Raw genomic sequence first — 23,874 nt, forward strand, 5'->3', positions numbered from 1 at the left:
AGGATGCATATCTCCATGTGCCAATTTTTCCCGCACACCAGAAATTTCTAAGGTTCGCGGTAGAGCGGCGCCATTTTCAATTTGTGGCCTTGCCGTTCGGGCTTGCTACAGCCCCTCAAGTCTTCACAAAGATTCTGGACCCTCTCTTAGCAATCTTAAGAGTTCAGGGTATAGCCGTCATGGCTTATCTAGACGACTTGCTTCTCGTGGAGAGAACTGCAGCGTTCCTAAGTCGCAGCGTCACCAAAACGCTAGAACATCTGGAACGCCTAGGTTGGATTATAAACCTAGAAAAGTCGTCCCTACAACCGACTACCAGGTTGGAATACCTAGGTATGATTATCGACACCGCTCAGGGCAGGGTGTTTCTTCCAAGGCTAAAGGCCTTGGCCATTGGAGATCTGGTGCGCCTGATTCTGGGCAGAAGATCTTCCTCCATTCGGTTGTGCATGAGACTATTGGGAAAGATGGTCGCCTCCTTCGAGGCCGTCCCATTTGCCCAGTTCCACTCAAGGCCTCTGCAAGGATGCATCATTGCGGCTTGGAACAGGAAGCCCCAATCCCTGGATCTTCCTATGCGTTTATCCCCCGGGACACGCAAAAGTCTTGTCTGGTGGTTACAAACCAGGAATTTGCTGAAAGGCAAAACTTTTCTTCCTCTCTCATGGAAGATTATCACAACAGATGCCAGCCTGACAGGCTGGGGAGCTGTATTGGAGGGAAAGTGCTCGCAGGGGAAATGGTCTGCGACCGAAAAGTCTACTGCCCATAAATATCTTGGAGATTCGGGCAGTTTACATGGCACTCATAGAGTGGTCTTACAGACTGCGAGGTTTCCCGGTTCGGGTTCAGTCCGACAATGCCACCGCAGTGGCTTATATCAATCACCAGGGCGGTACCAGAAGTCTGGTGGCCCAAAAGGAGGTGAATCGCATACTTGTCTGGGCAGAAAAGCATGTTCTGTGTCTTTCTGCAGTCTTCATCCCAGGAGTGGAGAATTGGCAGGCGGATTTTCTCAGCCGCCAGCAATTGTGCCCAGGAGAGTGGGCTCTGCACCCCGACGTGTTTCAGAACATATGTCACAAGTGGGGCACCCCAGACGTAGATCTGTTTGCATCCAGGTTCAACAGGAAACTGGACAAGTTTGTGTCAAGGACAAGAGATGCACTTGCTCAGGGGTCAGATGCTCTGACGGTTCCCTGGGATCAGTACAATCTGATCTATGCCTTCCCCCCGAGCCCGCTACTGTCACGGTTCCTGGGAAGGGTCAAGAGGGAGACGAAGTCGGTCCTTTTGGTGGCCTCGGCTTGGCCCAGGCGACCATGGTATGCAGAAATCATGAAATTGGCAGTAGGCAGGCCATGGACCCTCCCTCTCCGGCCAGATCTGCTCTCACAGGGTCCAATCTACCATCCTGCTTTACGCAGTCTGAATTTGACGGTTTGGCTGCTGAGACCCACATTCTGAGAGACCGTGGCCTTTCGGGGCCAGTCCTTTCTACTCTGGTCAATGCCAGAAAGCCGGCCTCCAGGCGTATTTATTACAAAATCTGGAGGACATATGTTTCCTGGTGTGAACTCAGGAAGTGGCATCCTAGAAAGTATGTCATCAACAGAATCTTGGCCTTTCTCCAGTCAGGCCTAGAAATGAATTTGGCCATAAGCACTATCAAAGTGCAGATTTCGGCCCTGTTGGTATTTTTTCAAAAACCGCTTGCATCACATTCCCTGGTACGGGCTTTTATCCAGGGGGCTATGCGGACAAAACCGCCAGTTAAACCTCCGGTATGCCCATGGGATCTGAATTTGGTTCTCTCGGCCTTACAGGGGCAACCATTTGAACCTTTGCATCTAGCTTCTTTAGCTCTCCTGACTAAAAAGCTGGTCTTCTTAGTAGCCATATCCACGGCTAGAAGAGTATCAGAGTTGGCAGCTCTTTCCAGTAAAGAGCCGTATTTAATTATCCATAAGGACCGGGTGGTTATGCGTCCCAACAGGTCCTTTCTACCTAAGGTGGTTTCGGGTTTCCATTTGAATCAGGATGTAATCCTACCATCCTTTTTTCTGGACCCTCAGTCCACAGAGGAAGAGTCTTTACACACTTTGGATGTGGTTAGAGCAATCAGTGTTTATCTTCAAGCAACTTCAGAGATAAGGAAGACTGATTGTTTATTTATTCTGCCGGAAGGCCCCAGAAAGGGTCAGACAGCGTCAAAGTCCACCCTCTCAAGGTGGATCAGACAAGTTATTTCTCAGGCCTATGGCTTAAAGGGGAAGATTCCTCCTTTTCAGGTGAAAGCGCACTCTACTAGGGCTGTCAGTGCTTCTTGGGCAGTGCATCACCAGGCCTCCCTGGCTCAGATCTGTAAGGCTGCGACTTGGTCATCAGTCCACACATTCACCAGATTCTATCAGGTGGATGTCAGAGGGCAAGAGGATATCGCCTTCGGGCGCAGTGTACTGCAGGCTGCAGTTTAGGTCCTCAGGTCCCTGGTGGTCTATGTTATGATCTGTGTCTCCCTCCCCTCAATCTGAGCATTGCCATCCCACTATGTAATGAAGCTCCTGTGTCCCGTGATGTATGATCAAGAAAATGGTATTTTTATATACAGCTTACCAGTAAAATCCTTTTCTTGAGAGTACATCACGGGACACAGGGCTCCTGCCCCTCTTGGGTTTTACGTGGTTTCTTATTGCTTTGCTACAAAACTGAGGTGCCTCCCAGATGGGAGGGGTTATATAGGGGAGGAATTCTCCTTAATTAGGGTCAACCAGTGTCCAATCACCAGAGGTGCCTATATAACCCACTATGTAATGAAGCTCCTGTGTCCCGTGATGTACTCTCAAGAAAAGGATTTTACAGGTAAGCTGTATATAAAAATCCCATTTTTGTAAGTATAACCTTTTATGCACAATAAATTTTCAATCTTAGCATACTTCACTATTGTTCCCCGTTTTCTCTTCCCTTTTTGGGCACCTGTTTTTGCATGGCTGAGTATTAACGTTGAAGGATCGTTTATCATCTCATCAGTGAATCTGCCATCCTGCAACATTTTGTGGATATCGCTATAAGCCTATACTGACTCCCAGACTGAATAGCTGGGTGTCATTGTCATTTGGTGAGTGGGGACACACGTGGTGGTGTCTTGGTGCACCTGAAAATTTTCTCTGCAACTTTTTCTCTGCACTTTCTGCACACCAGATGAGAAGTATTCCCTGCATTTTTTACACACTATTTGTGAAGCACCTTCACAGTTTCATGTGAACTTTATGTTTTTGTGATCACTTATGTGTTTTTGTTTGTGGGTGGTGTATTTATATTTTATCACTATGTCTGTGTGTTTAGCACTTTGTGTATAGCAGCTTCATTAATTTATTATTTTTTTATCACCCATTTTTCCACACCATCAGCGCGAGTTTATATATTTAGATTATATATTTTCCTAATATTACAGACTCCAATAGTGGGGGAGAGGAAGCGATCTGCACGATCCAGTCTGCTGATATCGGTGTTGACATCTGTAAGCTAAAGGCCGCGGCTGGGTTATAGCCACCTGCCCTTTATGCTTGCCATCTGGTAAGCAGGTCTACATTAAGGTGGTTGGGCACTCTCTTGTCTGTGTTGGATTACACTGTGGTGACATTAAAGTAGTTGTAAACCCTCCCCCACAACTTTGTCCCATGTAAATCAGCATAAAAAACCCCAATGAACACTGCTTGTAGATATTGCCTTACTTGCTTAGTATTGTTGTAATCCTTGTTGTTCTGTAGAATGAAGTCACTGAGCATGCCCAGATCTCCCCTGATTTAAGGCACGCTCTTTATGTCTTATCTATCTGTTATCAGGACTTCCTACAGCACAACACTGAACTCTGCTAATCACTCAGAGCTTCCTCCTACAGACCATGTGACCATGTGACCTCACATACAGTCTAAACTTGGCCATTACTGCAGTCTTATCAGCTGAAGCTGATAAGTCTGACAAAGGCAAACATTAGACATCAGCACAAGTAAATACTATGAAATAAACAAGTCAGCTATGAACAGGGAAGCAGGGTTGCCATAGAAACTTTGGATTGAGAAGGAGGCTTGGTTAACAGTACAGGAAGTGCTCAATGTAAGGGCAGAAATACACTCCACTGTGGACTCAGAAAACAATACTTAAGATGGCACTGCCTAACCCCTGGAAACAAGTTTTTTAAAGTTTCTTTAAACAGTAAGTAATATGTGATTTGGGCTGGATTACAGTGGCTATAGTCTGATAATGACTTATTATAATGGACTAAATGAAAAGAAGCATCAGAGTGGGAGAGTTTACTTCCTCTTTAACCACTTAAGGACCGCCTCATGCCGATGTACGTAGGCAGAATGGCACGGCTGGGCACAATCACGTAGATGTACGTGATTCTTTATGTGCCCAGCTGTGGGTCGGGAGCGCACTGCTGGAGGTGCGCTCCCGTCACCTGGTCCTGTGCTCCGTGACTGTGGCCATGGGACCAGTGGACCCGATCGCCGTTGGTGTCCCGCGATCGGATCACAGAGCTGAAGAACGAGGAGAGGTCTGTGTAAACAAACCTCTCCCCGTGCTTCCCTGTGTGGCTGTCACCGATCGTCTCTTCTCTTTTATAGGGAAGGACAATCAGTGACGTCACATGCCAGGCCACGCCCCCCCCTACGATAAAAAAAAACACATAACGTCATACATAACACTACACTGCCCCCTAGTGGTTAACTCCTTCACTGCCAGTGTCATTTACACAGGAATCAATGCATTCAAATAGCATTGATTTCTGTATATCTGACAATGGTCCCAAAAATGTGTCAAAAATGTCCGATGCACCCGCCATAATGTCGCAGTCACAATAAAAATCGCTAATCGCCGCCATTTCTAGTAAAAAAAATATATTAACAAAAATGCTATAAAACTATCCCTTATTTTGTAAACGTTATAACTTTTGTGCAAACCAATTAATAATCAGTAATTGTGATTTTTTTACCAAAAATATGTAGAAGAATACGTATCAGCCTAAACTGAGGAAAAAAAATGTTTTTTAATATATTTTCTGGGGATATTTATTATAGCAAAAAGTAAAAAATATAGCATTTTTTTCAAAATAGCCGCTCTATTTTTGTTTATAGCGCAAAAAATAAAAACCGCAGAGGTGATCAAATACCACCAAAAGAAAGCTCTTGTTGTGGGAAAAAAGGACACCAATTTTGTTTGGGAGCCACGTCGCACGCCAGCGCAATTGTCAGTTAAACCGACGCAGTGTCGAATCGCAAAAAGGGGCCTGGTCCTTTGGCTGCAAATTGGTCTGGGGCTTAAGTGGTTAAGAAGCCGAAGTGATTTAATATGGACTTTTTTATATATTGCATGTTTTGATTTGATTGATCGATCAAAGATTTTTTTATTCTAAGTTAGACTTGATGGGATATTAGTCACTCAGTTCCCCATGATGCTTTGCTCCCACTCATACTAAACTCCTTAGCCATGCATCTGTCTGTGTAACAGGCAAAGTGGCCAGGGAGGGAAGGAGTGTGCATAGGAAGGAATGTCCAACATAGACACTGCAACCTTAAAGCGGGATTCCACTGTCTGCAACTTTTTTTTTTTTTGGCAATATGACAATCAATAATAGTATTAAATATAGCACTCACTTCTTCTGTTTTCAACTCGATTGTCTGTCCGTTTTGGCAGCATTGGAGAACTTATAAAATGTCATCCTGATCGTTTTCATTTTTCCTGTGGACATGAGAAGCCCACAGGCATCCTCTTCCGGGATACGGGCATGCTGATGGACCAGCATGCACCACACGTTAGAGCGCTGATCTCGCGCTCTTAGTATCGCCGCTATCAACTGCACAGGTTGTCATCACAACGGGCGGCGTCGTAGGAAGTCCCGCCCCGTACAGACGCCGCACAGACTCCTGGGAAATAAAAACAACGATCCCAGGAGCCCCTGTGGCCGACAGGAAGAACTGACCTGCCACTGAAGCCCCGCCCATTTCCGCAGCGGCACTGCCCCTTTCCGGAATCTCCAGAGGCAGGAAATTTGAAAGAAGAAGAAAACAGAAGAAGACATCAGAAAGGTAAGGGGGGTATCTAGCGATTAGGGAAGGGGGGATCACATAGACGTAGGACTAGTAATTAGGGTGGACCTCCGCTTTAATACTGGGCATGGGCAGATTCATGTACCTCTCTATCACAAGCACATTAATCGACTGCAAAGCACTTACAATTTTGATGCAATTCTAAAGGGAGTGCACAATACTCTTTATCAGATCTCTCCACAATGTGCAAAATGTAAAAGATTATCCTTTTTCTTGGTCATCTCTGTAGAACATGAACTTGGTTGGCCCAATGTCATACTGACTGTTCTTTATTTCATCCACATTCCTTTTCATCCCCTCACAGCTTCACATTTTTCTTTAATCTGTTTGAATAAAAAAAAAGTAAATATACTATGCTTTGATAAGCAAATATCACAACTGGGCCACCTTCCCAAAGTTTGCAAACCTCACTGTTTATTTAAGAATGTCTAGTGTATTATACATTTTTACTACTAAATCACTGTAAAATGTTGGAGATGTTTGTACAGACAGTTGTAACAACAAGCATCTGTTAAGAGAAATTCTTTTGTGCTATCAGTACATTCTTGGTATGAAATGTTTGCTTTTGGGACACTAAAAGTTCAGTAGTGAATATATTGTAATTCCAGAGGTTTTATTGCAATGCCACGTACATGCGTTCGGACTTTCCGGCAGAAAAGGTCCAACGGAATCGTTCCATCGGATTTTACGATCGTGTGTGGGCTTCATCGGACTTATTCTTTTGAAAATTCTGACGGACCTAGAAATAGAACATGTTTTAAATCTTTTCGACGGAATAAATTCCTATCGGGAAAACCGTTTGTCTGTATGCTATTCCGACGGACCAAAAACTACAAAAGGGCAGCTATTGGCTACTGGCTATTTAACTTCCTTTTTCTAGTCCCATCATACGTGTTGTACGTCAACGCATTCTAAATGATCAGACTTTGGTGTGATCGTGTGTACGCAAGTCCGTTTCAGCGGAACTCGGTCGGAACTCTGTAAGAAAAACCGTCAGATGGGAAAAACGGTCGTGTGTAGGCGGCATCACACTTCCATATTGTGTTGCAAACCGTAAGCCCTTGTACACACGGTTGGAGATTCCGGCGGAATGTGTCCGATCGGAACGTTTTGTCGGATATTCCGACTGTGTGTGGTCTGCATCGGACTGTTTCTGTCGCAATATCCGTCGGACCAAATTTTCCAACTTGCCGGAAATATTTTCCGACAAAATGCTCCGATCGGACATACTCTGATCATGTGTAGAGAATTCCGATCAGACAAAGTGCCACGCATGCTCAGATCAAATTCCTACATCAAAGCTATTGGCTACTAGCCTGAACGTAGTCCCATCGTAACGAAATTACGTTATCACGTTCTGAAAGATCGGATTTTCCAACAACTTTGTCCGACTGTGTGTATGCAACAGTTTCGGACAAGATCCGTCGGACAAAATCCGACGGATTTGGTTGTCGGAATCTCCGACCGTGTGTACAAGGGCTTAGGGTGAAGTCGCGTACACACGGGCGGACTGTCTGGCCAACTTAGTCCGTCGAAACACATTTCAGCGGACAGTCCGCTCGTGTGTGGGCTTCAGCGGACTTTTTCAGCGTGCAGTCTGGCGGACTAAGTATTTCGGAATTTCCGTAATATTGTCCGTCATACTTTGGTTTCAGCGGACAATCCGCTCGTGAGTAGGCTAGTTGGACGGACTAAAAATGGTGCATGCTCATAAAGGATTTACACGGCGGAAGGTTGCATTGCTGTGTATTGGACTTCCTATTTCTAGTCCCGTCGTACGTGCTGTATACGTCATTGCGCAAGCTTTCAACGGACTGTTTGTGTATCTGTGTGTGGTCAAGTCCGTTCATTCGAAAGTATGTCCGTCGGATTGTCTGACGGACTAAGTTGGCCAGACAGTCCGCCCGTGTGTACGCGGCTTAAGCCTTATTTTTATAATAATGATATTATTTTAGGTACTTATATAGCACCATTAATTTACGCAGCTCTTTATTTATATATATATATATATATATATATATATATATATATATATATATATATATATATATATATATATATATATATATTGTACATTCACATCAGTCCCTACCCTCAAGGAGCTCACAATCTAAGGTCCCCTAATTAACATTCATACATAGGCCAATTTTTTTTTTTTTTTATACAAACGTTTTTATTGGTGGTAAAAGAAACATAAGTAGATCAACAGACACAAGTACATGACAGCATCAATGGAAAGCATAATAGATATACACATCATACAAATGTTGCTGGCACAGCAGCGGACCAAGCCCAACAAGGAACTTTTAAAAAGTGATTAAAGTACACAGCCTGGACCGTATGCACCAGACGATGCTTATCAAGTGCAAAGGTGTACATAATAGAAAGTTAGTAAAACAAGGGAAAATAAAAGAAACACAAATAGAAAGTTAACCTTGCAAAAATTATTACTATTGACTTCACAGACAGATAGCTAATACTCTACAGTACTGTTTCCAAGCTGGTGCTAGTCTCAGGTCCGGATCAAAGAGATAGGAGAATAAGCCATCAAAAAGGTAGAAATATAAGAATCCAATGGGACCGCCTGGACACCGGTGTATCACCTACTGAGGGATATATGGGGAGGGACCCCCCATAGGACCGGAACACACCGGCCATTCGGACCATTTGGCAGTATGGATATGCATGGTGTCCATAATGGTGTGATGTACCCGTTCCATTAGACGGATAGCGTCCATCCTACCAAGAACCCCCGACCAGGAGGTGACTTGCGAGCGCCAATGTAGCGCTATCGTCCAGTGGACAGCACAGAACAATGTATTGATCAACCTTTGGGTGGGGCGGGAAACCCCTGCTATAGGAGCGAACAGCAAACAGTGTGCAGGTGACAAGTCAACCACGGATCCAACAATCGAGGACACCGTGGTGCGTACCCGATCCCAAACCCCCTGGAGCTGGGGACAGCTCCAGAAGATATGGATCAGAGAGCCCGTTTCCGGGCATCCCCTAAAACAGTGATCAGGAACCGTGGGGTAAAACCTGTGAATCCTATCCGGGGTGAGGTACCACCGAGTGTGAAGCTTCACAACCGTGTCCTTCACCGCCATAGATCTGGCACATTTATGCATATTCACAAGCATCACACTCCATTCCTCAGGCGAGAACTCTGTGTCCAGATCAGCTTCCCAGAGGCACATCGCCCTAGTTTTCTCTGGCATCTGGGATTCCAGAAGGTGTTTGTACACCGTAGAAATAATACCCCTGTCTCTGGAGTGTCTATAGCATATGGATTCAAATTGGGTATTAGAGATGTTGCTTAAAGAACTATAATGTGTTTGAAAAAAGTGTCTAATCTGGAGATATTTGTAAAATTCGGCCCTAGGTACCTCATGTTGTGATTGGAGTTGTGAAAAGGAGGTGAAGATACCTCGTCTACCAGAAAGGGCCCGCAGAGTGACCAAAGACCTCTGTATCCACCATCTGAAGGCAGCCGGAGACCCAAATGCCAGGGGGAATCTCCTATCGCCCAAAAATGATGCCAAAGCAGGCCTGTTAGGTCGCAGTCGAAATTTAGTCCTATACAGTGACCAGAGGTATAAGGAGCTACTCACTATGCTATTAAGAGGGGCTAAGTCTCTGGGGCGGAGATTCTCCTGCCACAGGATTCCCGGGAGGAAATAAGGCCGCAAAGACTGAGTTTCAAATTGCAACCACGGTATACCAACCGTTGGAGCATGCCATTGAGCCGTCTGGGCCAACCTGGCCGCTAAATAATATAGCCATACATCCGGGAGTCCCAAGCCGCCCTGTAAAAGTGAACGATGCATTAGCTGTCTCCCCAGCCTGGGCCTCTTTCCCAGCCAGAGAAAAGTGTTAATATCGCGTTGTAGAGAGGTGAGGGCTTGGCGTGACACATAGATAGGGAGAGCCCTGAAGTAATATAATAGTTTCGGCAAAATAGACATTTTAACCGCTACAACCCTCCCTATCAAGGGGATGCGAAAAGTCGACCACAAACGTAGCCACCTCCGAACCATTATAAAGGCCGGAGGATAGTTGGCGCTATAGATTTCTGGTAAGGAAGGAGCTAGATGAACCCCTAGGTATAAAATTGTGTTTTTAGAGAGAGAGAGACCAAAATATGAGCGCATATTAGAAACTTCTGCAGGGGTAAAGTTGATAGGAAGGGCAGCACACTTAGCTAAATTCACCCCCAAGCCCGAAAGCTTGTGAAAGGTGCCCAAGAGCTCCAGAAGATTGGGAAGAGCTATCAAAGGATTGGGTAAAAACAAAAGGACATCGTCCGCGTAAAGGCTAAGCTTGTACTCCCCTTCCTCTTTCAAGTACCCCCCTATGTTCGGATTAGTAACAATGGCCCTGGCGAGGGGCTCCAGAGCCAAGGCAAATATTAGTGGGGATAGGGGACAGCCCTGGCGGGTACCCCGACTTATAGGAAAAAATTCAGAGGAACTACCGGGGAGTTTGATCCTAGTATGGGGTCTATGATACAGTGCTTTAAAACCATTAATAAATTCGCCCCCAAAACCAAACCTGGCCAAAACCCGGTCTAGATAGGGCCAGAGGACACTGTCGAATGCTTTTTGGATATCCAACCCTAAAATCAAGACTTTACGGGAGAAAAGGTTCGCATCTTGAATGATATTCGTTGCCAAACGAATGTTATCAGTGATCTGCCTATTGGGGATGAAACCAGTCTGCTCCGGGCCCACAAGGGCACATACAATAGGGGCCAATCTATTTGCCAATATCTTTCCTAGGATTTTAATATCATTATTCAACACCGAGATGGGCCTAAAATTCTGGGGTAGGGAGTGGTCTTTATGGGGTTTGGGGATCAGGGTCATATTAGCATGCAACATCTCGTCAGGGAGAGCCTGTCCTTGTAGCGTCTGATTAATGAGTCTGGACAATTTAGGGGCCAGGATCTGTGAAAATTTCTTGTAATACGTGGAGGTGTAGCCATCCGGGCCGGGGGCTGTAGAGGATTTGAGTGTCTTAATAGTGTCCAACACCTCCTGTTCGGTGCAGGGGGCGTTAAGTGCGGCCCGCTGTGCATCGGAGAGGGAAGGAAGGGGGAGCGAGTTCAGCCACTCATCTACATTGTCTGGCAGTGGTTGCGAGGGGGAGGATAAAAGATCTCGATAAAAGGATGAGAAAATTTTGAGTACTTCGTTAGGGTGTGAGACCAGAGTACCCTTGTCATTTTTCAATTTATAAACATGAGTAGGTTGTAAAGACTGGTGTAATTTACGCGAGAACATCCTGGAAGCCGTGTTACTGTGTAGCAGAAATCTAGCTTTTGACCACCGAAGTGATTTCTCGGTACGTTCCGAGAGGATAGTGTCTAGTTCGGTACGCTTTTGATTAATCAATAGAAGGACAGCTGGGGAATGTGCCTGTACGTGTGACTGGTAGAGGGCTCGCAGTTCCCGTGTGAGGGCCTGGATCTTAGCATTACATTGTTTCTTCCTAGTGACTGCTATTTCAATTAAACGACCATGGAGAACCGCTTTATGAGCGGTCCAAAGAACCTGGGGTGAGATGTCCGGGGTGTCATTAATCGCGAAGTAGTCTGCTAGGTGGCTCTCAATCTGAGTATAGGTATTGGGGTCTGAGAGTAGGGAATCATTCAGTCGCCAGGAGGCAAGAGAGGGGGAGAGGCCCACGTGGGAGGTATGAAAGGCCACAATCTGATGGTCAGACCATGGGCACGGGTGGATAGTAGTGTGTGAGGAATTGGCCAAAAGAACCAGGGAAGCAAAAATATAATCTAGCCTAGCGTAGCTATCATGAGGGTGAGAGTAGTGTGTATATTCTCGAACTCCAATATTAAGGGCCCTCCAGGTGTCGATAAGCTGTAAACCATCCAATGCTTTAGAGAGAAATTTAGGGAAAACCCTAGCGCTATGTGATGTTCGGCTCCTATCCTCCGCGGGATTAGCCACTAAGTTAAAATCTCCACCCACTATCAGGTGGGGGGAGATGTATCTGTCGAGAGTATGCAGGAAAAGGTGATAGAAGGCACTCTGTGCGTTATTAGGGGCGTACAGATTAGCAATCGTTACCTCCTTACCCTGCAATTTACCCTGAACAATTAAAAATCTGCTATCCTGATCTTTAAACACATGTGAGGGTTCAAATGGGACAGAATTACGAATATAAATTGCCACTCCTCTGGTCCTGGAATCAAACGTAGTAGTGTAATGTAATTTATATGACTTATCAAAAAATGTGGGGCAGGCCCCCGAGGAGAAGTGCGTCTCCTGTAGTAAGATGATATCCGCCCCAATACGTTTATAGTATCGGAAGGCTTTCCTCCGTTTGTGAGGGGAGTTAAAACCTCTCACATTATGTGAGATAACATGGAGACCCATATCAGCCAGTGTTCAACCGCAAAGGTGCGGGTGGTCCGCAGGGAGAATTGGGACTAAAATGGCTGAGTCCAGAACCAGAGGGGCCCGCATTAGCCAATATCAGGCCAAGTCTAGTACCTATGGGGCCGTCAGGAGGTCCGGTATGAAACGGAGATCCATCAGCCCCGAGCTTATAGGCAAAGAAAATACATTCCGTCGTGAAGTCAGCAAAGCAAATAAACAAAAGCATAAAAAGAAAACTTAACACTCTATGGGGTCTGGTTGGAAAGTCCAGCCAGATCAAGAAAATTGTGTAATTACCAGGCCTTGCGGCCCAACTGCCACCTGCTACACACATGTCCCACAGTGGGTGAAAATCGTTAGTCTACTGGGAGACTACAACGAGATGAGCGTGTCCAAATAGCCCGATACTCAGGTCTCTGGGACTAAGGATACGTGAGGAATGGTGTGCAGGTATGGAAGGGGGGAAGCGCAGCTACGAACGTCAGAGAGGGTGAGACACAGGGGAAGTAACGAAAAACCAAAGTCAATTTCTTCAGCCTCCCGGGACATGGAGAAAACAGATGATATAGTAGCCGAGCACTTGTTGAGCGTTAGAAAACGGGGGCACTGGAAGATCCAGGGACAGACGAAGGGAGGATTTCTTAAGAGGTAACGGTTCGGAGAATCAGACCTCAAACGTCCGGTAGTGGCTGGAGTCTGCGAGACCTTCTGTCTCTTTGAGGCGATGGTGTAGCCCAGATAGGGGATGGACGTGGGGTCGGTGGGTGATTGGGTGAACGTTGTCGTTCCAGGAGACCCAACTTCACCAAAATATCTTTGCCTTCGGATATCGTAGAGGCTATGTAAGTAGAACCGTTATGAGGCACGATCAGTTTGAATGGGAAACCCCAGCGGTACCGTATGTGGGCAGACTGTAAGGAGGAGGTAATCTCCTTCATTTTCCTTCGCTTCTCTAGCGTTGTCGGTGAAATATCTGGGTAGATCTGGACAGAAGCTCCGTCCAGTTGGATCCGAGGCATGTTTCGTGAGGCACGAAGGATTTCCTCCTTTATAAGGTAGTCCTTGAGACACAATACGATATCTCTGGGCGGCTTTTCGGGAGGAGGTTTGGGTCTCAGAGCACGATGTAAACGATCGCATGTAAAGGCTTCGGTAGGTTGGTTTGGAAGTAGAAGTTGAAACAGACGAACGATCGCGGCTGGGAGGTCTGTCACCGACTCGGGGATACCTCGCACACGAACGTTATTCCTCCTGTTGCGGTTGTCGAGGTCCTCCAAGTGGTTTTGAAGTTGAACGACCGTATCACCGAGCAGCTCATGATCCCTTCGTAAGTCCGAATAGGCAAGGTGCAGTTCGTCGTGCTTAACTTCCAGGAGGTCTGTCCTATTGCCCAGGGCCGCCATTTCCTGAGAAATCAAGCTCGTGGATTTATGCAGCTCCGCTTGGAATTTCTTCGCCAGCTTATCATACATCGAGGACAAGCTGTCCTCCAAATCCGCTTTAGTGAGAGTGTCGCCCATACCTTGGAGCGGGCCCGCCGGGCGCGAGGCTGCATCGGCCTTGGGGGAATGGGCGCCATCTTGGGACATGTCTGGTCCGTCCGAGGTCCGCAGAAGGTAGGCCGTAAGAGAGCGTTGAGCGGTCTTCCGCTTGCTTTTCTTAGATGTCGGCATGCACAAGTGGTCCCGCAGGCGATTAATGTTATTTGTGGACCAAAAGTCGGGCCAAATCGTCCTGGGGAGTGATATATCTTCTCCGCAGCCCCGGGAGCTCAGAGATCTAGCTGCTGTCCTGTTCCTCGCCGCGCATGCGCCCCCTACATAGGCCAATTTAGACCAATTAACCTAACAGCATGTCTTTGGACTGGGACTGTGGGAGGAAACCCATGCAGGCACAGAGAGAACATGCAAACTCCAGGAAGGTCAGGATTTGAACCAGTGACCCTTTTGCTGCTAGGTGAAAATGCTAACCACTATACCACTGTGCCATCCATATTGTCACAATTGTCTTTAAGCTGAAGTCTGGGTATGATAAGGTACAAAGTGACCCTTGCAGTACCCCACCCCCCACTGCAAAGGTTAAGTGCTCATTTTTGCCTAGGTGATTATTTAAAAAGCAGTTGTACTTACTCAGCCAGTGATCAGCCAGTGATCTCCCCTTTTCTCTTATGCTCTGAGCCCCCATTGTCTTAACTTGCAATGCAGGGTTGCAGGGCTGCTGGTCCAACATTTTGAATGATGATGTCAGAGTACCTGTTAAAGATAGAGCAGCAAAGAGAAATGGTTTCATGTACCATGTGAGAAGTCACAATTACAAACACGGCTCACTTACACCTCTGGTCCAAACACAGAATGGCATGGGTTTCAAGAGTCCGGTTCATGGGAGCACATGGTAGACTAGAAGCTTAGTTGGAGGCTGGCAGTGATTGGCAGCCAAGAAGACAGACAGTAGGCAGGGTCATGGTCAGGAGGCAGGCCGAGGTCACACCTGAGAGTCAGCATAGACAAGCCAAGGTTATAAACTAGACAAGATCACACATAAATCAGCAGAGATAAGCTAGGAATCTTCAGTCATGTGAACAAAAAGGCATTTATAGCATGATATCGCTGACCAAATATTGCCACATGACCATATTTAGGCAACCCCCTTTGTTTGATCCTATTGCTGATTCACCAAGAATGACATCTTCTGTGGCACCCAGCTATAAATAAATATGTCTGTGTTTTTTTGTTTTTTTTGTTTTTTGGTGGGCATTCATAATGATTGACGCGTTTTGGATGATGTGGTTGACAATGAATGTAGTTTGCGAGTCATAAATGTCAGTGTAGTAGGATGTATACATCAAACAGGTGTGCCACTTCACAAGCAGGTTCAGGGAATCCTTATATGACGTTATTTGAAGGCATTTTGACTTGTTTTGCATGTTGTACTTAAAGCATTATTAAAAATCACTACTTTCCAACGAATTGATTTTTTTTCATGTTTTTGATTTAGTACATCTCATTCATTTCAATGCTTAGCCCCATGATCCCTTGTCTATTACCCTAGAGAATGGCCTTTACTGTTTTTAAACTTTCAACTCCTATTGACTTCACTGGGTTTTGGATTCAGCAACCGAAATGTAGTCATGCTCTGCAAACCCATAATAATGTTCAAGGTCTGCACTAGTGTCCCTAAATGCCTAAATGTCAAACCTACACACTGTATATACTCTATACCCCTAAAAAAAGAGCTATATGTATATTCCTTGTACTCAGTATACAGCGCTATCCATCTTTCTAACTGAACAACCCCCCCCCCCAAAAAAGAACATCCATTTGATAATATTTTGTGTTGTAGAACCTTCACCTAGCAGCACCAGGGCCGATGGTTCGAATACCAACCACAGGACTACCTGCCTGGAGTTTACATGTTCTCCCTGTGGCTGCGTGGGTTTCCTCTGGGTACTCCAAAATACATTCTGGTAGGTTATTTGGCTTTTGTCTAAATTGGCTTTAGTATGTGTATACATGAATTTGAGTTACGAACCTTCGATTGTAAGCTTCTTGATGGCAGGGACTGATGTGAATGTACAATATATATGCAAAGCACTGTGTAAATTGATGTTGCTATATAGGTACCTATAATAAATGAATAAATAAATAAATAAAACATATGATTAAATCACTACACAGAGAGCATAAGGGTTGTTGGTCAGCACACTGTGTAAGGACATTATTAGCCCTTGTACACACGGTCGGAGAATCCGTCGGAATGTGTCCTATCGAACCGTGTCGTCGGATAATCCAACTGTGTGTGGTATGCATCGGACTGATTCCGTCGGAATATACGTCGGACCCAATTTTCCAACATGTTGGAAATATTTCCTGACCAACTGGGCCGTTCGGACATACTCCGATCATGTGTAGAGAATTTTGATCGGACCAAGTGCCACGCATGCTCAGATCAAATTCCTACATCAAAGCTATTGGCTACTAGCCTGAATGTAGTCCCATTGTAACGAAATTACGTCATCACGTTCTGAAAGATCGGATTTTTCCGCCAACTTTGTCCGACCGTGTGTATGCAACAGTTTCGGACAAGATCCGACGGACAAAATCCGACGGGAAAAATCCGACGGGAAAAATCCGACGGATTTGGTTGTGGAAATCTCCGACCGTGTGTACAGGGGCTTAGACTGCTGAAGATTCTGACAGCTGCGTTCTGTGTTAGAGCAGCTGTCCAGATCTGCAGCAATCTATACGGGGTAGCTTGATGTAGTAGTAGAGCACCTTCAACACAATAAAACACACTTGAATACTGTATATTCTAATGGATCCAGTCTCACCGCAGTTGTGGTTGGACTGCAATGGGTAACTATTCCAGCACAGTCTAATTGCAAGACAAGGCAAAATGCCTTGACTCCTGTGTGCCTGGTTCACACCACCATGTTGTCACTGTGTAACATTTCAATAAAGTTTGTTTAAAAAAACAAAACAATGCAGTGCACCGAGATTTGCACATTGGCACTGCAGTCAACCCGCTGGACCGCACCCCACACAAACCGCTGCATTCTACTTGTCATGCATCCTGACTGCATAACAATAACAAATGGCATGGCTTCAATTGAGCTCTAGGACAAATAAAAAATGATTCAAAAGTGGGACCTTGGTTAACGAGTAGTGTGGTTAACCAGCATTTTAAAAGATGAGCAACTTTAAAAAAAAAATTCTGACTCGGTTTGCGAGTGTTGTCTCGCAAAATGAGCAGAATTCAAGTTAATGGGGTGTGCAGTACTGCATTTGACCAGAGGTGCGGGGGCACCGGTGACACTTGGAACGGTTGAGAGCCATTCGGAAATATGCGGAATCACTCGGAAACACTCATAAAAACTCAGTTCCTGAGTGTTTCCGAGGCTTTCCTAGTTCAGCCGAGCTGTCCCTGAGTATTTCCGAGGCTCTCTAGTGCCCCTCGCCTCTGGCCATATGTGGATTGCATGCAATAGAGGTCAATGCGGAACAAATTATGTTAGTTTCCATTGACTTCTATGGGGAAACTCGCTTTGATATGCGAGTGCTTTGGATTACAAGAATTCTCCTGGAACAGATTATGCTCGTAATCCATGGGTGCTCAACCTGTGGCCCTCCAGCTGTTGCAGAACTATAAGTCCCATCATACCTCAGTCTTTGGTAGTCACACATTTAATTGCCAGTTGTATCCAGGCATTGTATCTGTTATTTAAATGTATTGCTACCAAATATAGTTTTTAATTCTATATGAACATAGAGGAAGTTATATTTGCTTATCTCACATGCCTTTGAAAAGTCTGCACATACTATATGAATATCTTTTCTTGCTATTCTGTTACCTGAGGATGCATAAAAATACCTTGATTTATTTAAAAAGGTTGTAAACCTTGTAAAAAAAAAAGAAGACCAACCCCGCAAGACAAAGGCATAATGAGCTAGTATGCATTGCATACTAGCTCATTATGAAATACCTTAGAGCAATGCACTGGATCGCATCAGCCCTCTGAGTACAGCGCGGACATCTTCCGCCAGAGTTACTTCTGGGTTTGCGGCTCCAGCGCTGTGATTGAGCCGCAATGACGTCACTCCCGCACATGCGAATGGGAGCCACCGGTCACAGCATGACTCCTGAAGAACAGCACAACTGGTTCGTTTCTTCTGTGCGCATGCGCCAATGACATCGGCAGCAGCGCATATACTGAATATCTCCTAAACTGTGCAAGTTTAGGAGATATTCAAGGTACCTACAGGTACGCCTTTTATAGCCTTACCTGTAGGTAAAAGTGGTGTAACAGGTTTTACAACCACTTAAAGGCCAATAGTTATTAAAAGTTTTTGCTGCAGTAGTCCTAACCAGCAGCTTTTCTTTTTTTTTTTATAAAAGGGTTGCTCATTTACTGTGAAATATTTGGTTCAAGGTTTTGGCACTATGAGATCCCAGCACAGCCCTTCTAAGGCAAAGAACACTTTTGGAATAGATATTTAGTATTCACTGCTAGGGTGTTTTAGGAGGTTAAGGCAATGTTTGTTTAAAGCACAGTATTGACGTAGAGGTTGGCAGGACGCACCACAACAATCAATGAAGTACACACTTGAAGTAAACATACGGCATTAGCCTGAATTCCTCCTGGCTATGTTGCTCTGACATGTTTTGCCCTGCCAACGGGGCTTAATCATAGAGATCTCTATAATTAAGCCCCCATAGGTGGGACAAAACATGTCAGAGGAGCAAAGCCAGGAGGGGGTTCAGGCTGAAGCCGTATCTTTAGCTCTCTATATAGTGGCTAGGTTCTGGTGTGGAACATTTTCACCTTCTGTCTCGCTTGGAAGAGATTGTTTGAATGCTGGCAGCCAATCTGTGCTTTGGACTGCAGGGTGAAGTTTTTCAGTGCCTTGAGCTGCTCTCCAAATTTTTGTACTGTATATAAAACATATGAAGTTTTGAATAGTGCAGGTGCCTGGAGCTCTGAAAGAGAAAAGTATAAACCTCCTTCTTTAACAGGATATTTCTGTTTAAACATTTTTTTCCCCACAACAGGATCACTTTAACTGCTAAGGCTTAGGGAAGAATTGGTTTAATAGAGAAGCATAGCCAAAGTATGTCCGAGAACTAAGCCCCTGTACACACGGTCGGAGATTTCCACAACCAAATCCGTTGGATTTTGCCCGTCGGATTTTGTCCGTCGGATCTTGTCCAAAACTGTTGCATACACACGGTCTGACAAAGTTGGCGAAAAATCCGATCTTTTAGAACGTGATGACGTAATTTCGTTACGACGGGACTACGTTCACGCTAGTAGCCAATAGCTTTGATGTAGGAATTTGATCTGAGCATGCGTGGCACTTGTTCCGATCAAAATTCCCTACACATGATCGGAGTATGTCCGATCGGCCCAGTTGGTCGGGAAATATTTCCAACATGTTGGAAAATTGGGTCCGACGGATATTCCGACAGAATCAGTCCGATGCAGACCACACACAGTCGGATTATCCGACGACACAGTCCGATAGGACACATTCCGACGGATTCTCCGACTGTGTGTACAAGGGCTAAGACTGCTCAGTACTCGATCTTAGAGCTGATGTGGAGGATCCGCAGTATAACAATGATGCCGCAGCATAGAGAGGAGTATGAATGTTTATTGTTTTAAAAACCCCATACTTCTTGAATCACTGTAGGACTAGCTTGTATGTATTCTTTCATTACCAGACCATTTTTTCAGTGTTGTGACAGTTTGACTGACAAAAAATATGATCATGCATTGCTGCACCCAAATCTCAGTCCAGTGCTGATGTCACTGCTAGACGTCTTCTGATGTTGAAGGGAAGATGATGTTTTCATCTGCTACGTTAAGTTTCCTTGGCCGACCACTGCGTCTACCGTCCTCATTGTTGCCCATTTCTTTCTACTTCTTTGAAAGAGCTTGAACAGCACATCTTCAAACCCCATGCTGCTTTGAAATCTTTGCCAGGGAGAGAGCTTTCTGATGCTGTATAACTACTATGTGTCTTGTTGCTGTGCTCAGTTTTGCCATGGTGTATAACCTTGTTTTGCTTTGTGTCTAATAAAGGTTCTTGTGATAAAAAGCCAAGGAAGCTTAGGCCTCATGCACACGAGACGCTGTTAAACACGTGTTCAGAGGCAGTTGGACACTTTTTTCAACTGCCCCTCAATTCATTCAATGTTATCCTATGTGTCCATGTTCACAGTCTAGTTTTTTGCCGTTTTTATGTAGTTGCATTTAACCTCTTTTTTCAGAAGCAAAAAAATGGGTTCAGACGCAAAAGTTTTCCACGTTTCAGACGCAAAACACGGGAAAGCGCTGGTACCGCGTTTTGCCGCGTTTTCGTTTATAAGCGTTTTTAAAGGTGACCTATTTTTTTTTACATAAAAAAACTCAAAAATGATGGCAAATGATGAAAAACCATTAAGAAAATATTTTAAACAATTGCAATTGCAAGTGAACAATCCACAACATGTGGCAAGTGACATGGCAGGTGGCAAGTGGACAATCCACAACCTGTGGCAAGTGACATGGCAGGTGGCAAGTGGACAATCCACAACTTGTGGCAGGTGACGTGGCAGGTGACGTGGCAAGTGATGTGGCAAGTGATGTGGCAAGTGGACAATCCACAACTTGTGGCAGGTGAAGTGGCAAGTGACGTGGCAAGTGGACAATCCACAACTTGTGGCAGGTGATGTGGCAAGTGACGTGGCAAGTGGACAATCCACAACTTGTGGCAGGTAATGTGGCAGGTGATATGGCAAGTGACGTGGCAAGTGTAGAATCCACAACTTGTGGCAGGTGATGTGGCAGGTGACATGGCAAGTGATGTGGCAAGTGGCACTCCACAACTTGTGGCAGGTGACGTGGCAGGTGACATGGCAAGTGGACAATCCACAACTTGTTACAGGTGATGTGGCAAGTGACGTAGCAGGTGGACAATCCACAACTTGTGGCCAGTGACGTGGCAGATGACGTGGTAAGTCATGTGGCAAGTGGACAATCCACAACTTGTGGCAGGTGACGTGGCAAGAGACGTGGCAAGTGACGTGGCAAGTGACGTGGCAGGTGGCGTGGCAAGTCACGTGGCAAGTGGACATTCCACAACTTGTGGCAGGTGATGTGGCAAGTGACACATTAAAGACAAGTACACTGCTGCTCTCACAGCTGCTGCTACTCCCTCTGGTCTCACAAAATGGCTGAAATAGTTAATAATACAGTTTTTTTGAGCTTGGGGAGGATCTATGATGTTATCTTAACTAAATGCTTCTAGACGCAAATGCGGTAAAACTCTGCTAAATCGCGGCAAAACGGGTGTTTCTAAATGCTGGTTTCAGCTTTTAAAAACATGTGTTTAGCAGAGTTTGCACCGGGGCGTCTCGTGTGCATGAAGCCTTACACTTCTGTAGTTTATCAATGCTTTACTAAACAGAAAGGCTGCACATACAACTGCACAAAACACAATTCAAAAGCTTATAAAATATGCCTACAACATGCACCAGCCAATTATCCTTTCTAGTAAAATAAGCATGTACAATATGTATGCAATAAGTAAACTAAACAGTTGCTCAACTTAGAGATGGAATCAAGATGTAATTGTCCTTTGTGGTTTTTTTCTCCAACTCAAAACGTCTCCAAAGTTCTCCAGCTTCTAGCAGCCATGTTTTGCCTCTTTGTCTTCCAAAACCAACTCTCCTTTGTCTGGCCACATGCTTCTTTCAAAATCCTAAGCCCCTCCCCCCAACTTTTGCCTACATCACATCCTGTCCTCTGCTTAGCTCCTAAACCCATCCGACTGGTTTATTTACATATCATTTTTTTAAAACACGTAAAAATCTAACTATGCTATACTAACAAATACATATGCTATAAAATCACCTTAATATCCATAGCAACACAAACCTGTGAGATATATACACTAGATATAAACGGTATTGCTTAGACTCACTTATATATAATGCATAACATAAATCTCAAATCACATCATTGTAAACATACATCAAACAATTCTTCAACTATAAAGTGCATAATAATAGTGCAGTCCGTAGAAAAAAAGTATATATTAGTTCATTTTCCAACAGTGACATACACTTTCTCCAAGAGAAAAAACGATGTGTGTAAACGTGCATCTATATGTGGTGTGCTTCCACCTCCTTCTGACACCAATGTGCTGACAGGGCTCTCACCTCCTTATGCAATCAATTGCACCTTTTGATTACAATTACATCCTTTTGGTTAATGATGATTTCAGTCCCGATTTTGGCCAGGATTTCAGAGACATCTGTGCAGGTTTCTGACACCAGCTGAGCCAAAGAAGTTTATCTTGGTCTCATCAGACCACAGGAAATGGTTCCAGTAATCCATGTCCTTAGTCTGCTTGTCTTCAGCAAACTGTTTGCAGGCTTTCTTGTGCATCATCCTTAGAAGAGGCTTCCATCTGGGACGACAGCCATGCAGACCAATTTGATGCAGTGTGCGGCATATGGTCTGAGCACTGACAGGCGGATGCCCCCCACCCCTTCAACCTCTGCAGCAATGCTGGCAGCACTCATATGTCTATTTCCCAAAGACAACCTCTGAATATGATGCTGAGCATGTGCACTCAACTTCTTTGTTCGACCATGGCGAGGACTGTTCTGAGTGGAACCTGTCCTGTTAAACCGCTGTATGGTCTTGGCCACCGTGCTACAGCTCAGTTTCAGGGTTTTTGGCAATCTTCTTATAGCCTAGGCCTGTGATGGCAAACCTTGGCACCCAAGATGTTTTGGAACTACATTTCCCATGATACTCAACTACACTGCAGAGTGCATGAGCATCATGGGAAATGTAGTTCCAAAACATCTGGGGTGCCAAGGTTCGCCATCACTGGCCTAGGCCATCTTTATGTAAAGCAACAATTCTTTTTTTCAGATCCTCAGAGAGTTCTTTGCCATGAGGTGCCATGTTGCACTTCCAGTGACCAGTATGAGAGAGTGAGAGTGATAACACAAAATTTAACATACCTGCTCCCCAGCGGTTTAGACATTAATGGCTGTGTGTTGAGTTATTTTGAGGGGACAGCACATTTACACTGTTATACAAGCTGTACACTCACTACTTTACATTGTAGCAAAGTGTTCTTCAGTGTTGTCACATGAAAAGATATAATAAAATATTTACAAAAATGTGAGGGGTGTACTCACTTTTGTGAGATACTGTATATAGTAGAACTTAGGACTCCCATTAACCACCTCCCTCCCGTTGTATTATCAATTGATGGGCAGGCGGTAGCGCTCTTGTTCTAAAACAACATCATATGACTTTGTCCCACTCTAGCTGCGCTTGGGTGCCCGCAGGGGCACTTATGTGCTGATCAGTGGTGCACTCTGTCCCTGGGACCGGAATTTCCTTTTTTACATGTGATCAGCTGTGATTGGACACAGTTGATCACATTGGTAAAGAGCCTTGTTATCGGCTCTTTACCAATGTGATCAGCGTGTCCAATCACAGCTGATTACATGTAAACAAGGAAATCCATTAGTGCCCAACAGTGCTGCCTATCTGTGCCACCTATCAGTGCTGGCTATCAGTGCCCATGAGCGCTGGCTATCAGTGCCATCTCATCAGTGCCCATCATCAGTGTAGCCTATTAGTGTCCATCAGTGCAACCTATCAATGCCTGTCAGTGCAGCCTCATTAGCGCACATTAGTGAAGGAGGAAATTACTTAATACTTTTTTAACAAAATGTTATAACAGCAACTAAACTAAGCCCATTCACACCTGAGACCTTGTAACACTAACGAGTCACATGACACCAGGGAGGGAAAATGGGTAATTGGGCCCAATTTGTACATGTTCACTTAGGGGTGTACT

This window comes from Lithobates pipiens, unplaced genomic scaffold, assembly GCF_037356315.1.
Source record: "Lithobates pipiens isolate NorthernLeopardFrog02 unplaced genomic scaffold, aLitPip1_a1.2 Scaffold_27, whole genome shotgun sequence".
NCBI lineage: Eukaryota > Metazoa > Chordata > Amphibia > Anura > Ranidae > Lithobates > Lithobates pipiens.